The sequence below is a fragment of the Gossypium hirsutum genome, chromosome A11 (genome assembly GCF_007990345.1).
Source record: "Gossypium hirsutum isolate 1008001.06 chromosome A11, Gossypium_hirsutum_v2.1, whole genome shotgun sequence".
Taxonomy (NCBI): domain Eukaryota; kingdom Viridiplantae; phylum Streptophyta; class Magnoliopsida; order Malvales; family Malvaceae; genus Gossypium; species Gossypium hirsutum.
In genome coordinates, this window is record NC_053434.1 from 948891 (window position 1) to 950785 (window position 1895).

Genomic DNA, 1895 nt, shown 5'->3' on the forward strand with positions numbered 1-1895 from the left:
GATTTTGATATAAATTTGGAAGAACATATGTTTCCTAGATTCCAATTTTTCCCTGGTCCCCTCTATATATTAGGATACAAAATTGCCCCCGAACTGATATGAGGTTTTTAGGCCATAAATTAGTCTGGCACTCAAAATAATGCCAAATATTCTTTATAATTATCGAATTCAAGAGAAAAAAAAAAGGCGTATTTATTTATCAACTTAAAACAACTCATCAATACAAGCCGCCACTTTGATTTTTCTTTTTTCTGCTATCTTCATCACGAATTATTATTGATACATAAGTGGTGGAATTGTTTAATTTCATTAGATTTAAAAAATTATTACTTATCTTATTTATTTAGTTTTTATTTTTAAAAAGAAAAATATTTAATTAATTATAAGTGAAATTTTTAAATTCTACAAGATTAAATTCCACGAGTTAAGAGGTTGACAAATGTTTTATAAGCTATAATAAAATTAAAAAAAAACACATAATAATTTTTAAAGCTACTTTTATAATAAAAAAAGTATACTGCTATTGTGCTAAATACTAATTATTTTTAAATTATCAATTAAGTACACTTAGCAATTTCTTAAGTCTACTTATGGAGCTAAAAAACTTCACCACCAAAATATCAAACAATAGCCCACAAAATAGTATGAGAAAATATTTATTACAAGATTAATAGTGTAAGCACTAAATTTTTGTCCGATTAGAATTTGTGTTTAAGTTCTAAAATTTCAAAAAAATTACATCTTAGACCCCTGAACTTTTCTTAAATTACATTTAACCCTAAATTTTCTAAAAATTACATTTAGCCCCATAAATTTTACTGCATTTGTGATTTGGTCCTTCAAACAGATTACGTGATTTGGGGCACCCACTTCCCAGATTTTCAGGCCAAAAACATGGGTGGTTGTTCCTTCTTCACTCACTACCTGCAAATGGCATAAAAAACAAGCAAAATGGTAGAAATAAAAAAGGAACACACACAAAAAAAAGGAGAGGATTCTCCCATTTAAAAAAAAAGAGCAAAAAATTCCAGCAAAAAAAAATTCTAGCAAAAAAAATATATTAGCAATCAAGAGAAAAAACGCAGAAAGGTGAATCTTCGATTTCATTTTATTTGTTTCCATTTCATTTTAACTTCTTCTTAGTTTCCTTTCAAATTTACTGCAAATCAATAAACAAAAAGGGGGTTTTGTTTTCAAATACAAAAAAGAGGGTTGTATTACACAGATTATTAATAAAAAAGAGAACAAAAAAGGTTGTTTTCATATTTTCTTTCCTTGGTTTTTTTTTTCTTTCTTTAGATTTTTTTATTTTATTTTATGTGTTAAATCTTTTAAAAAAATAAAAATAAAAAACAAAAGAGGGGCTAAAAACTTACCTATTCTTCGCGTCCCGCCCCTATCGGAGATTCCCCGATCCAAAAGGGCCACGAAACCCCTCAAGTTTCTCGTTTAAGCTATGGAAAAGAAGAGGGGGACGAGTACTCAGAGGGCGAAATAGGAGCTTTCTCACTTGAACTTGGTGAGAGAGAAGTTTGTTTCAGAGAAATGAAAATGAAAAGGGGGAATGAAAGAGTTTTTGGTTTTTTTTTTCTCTTGAAAAATGGACCAGCAGAATAGAAAAGTAGGAAACTTTTTTAAAATCATTTGAAAAGGTACCGTGAGTGTAGTGGGGTGGGGTTGTGAATTCTCCCTAAAAGGGATATTTGTGCGTTTAGTCCTTTCCATTCGCAACTCCATTCAATCGGCCCCCATTTCCAATTTTCTTTTGTTTTTTTTAATTCTAACCCTCAGATTCGTTTGGTTTTTGATTAGGTCCCTGATTAACTTTCCAGTATTTATAATTTTGTACCCCAAATTTTAACTCGTTTTCAACCATGTCCTAAATCTATTTCATC

The 1895-nt window shown here is 29.7% G+C and overlaps 1 long non-coding RNA gene across 1 annotated transcript; it reads right to left on the reverse strand.

The window, feature by feature from the left end:
- Positions 1-640: 640 nt before the first annotated feature.
- On the reverse strand, positions 641-1646 carry LOC107923659 (uncharacterized). The gene is made up of 2 exons (XR_001691597.2): positions 1377-1646; positions 641-924 (listed from the first exon to the last, which is right to left on the reverse strand). It is a non-coding gene; the product is annotated as an uncharacterized lncRNA (long non-coding RNA).
- Between the last annotated feature and the right edge of the window lie 249 nt (positions 1647-1895).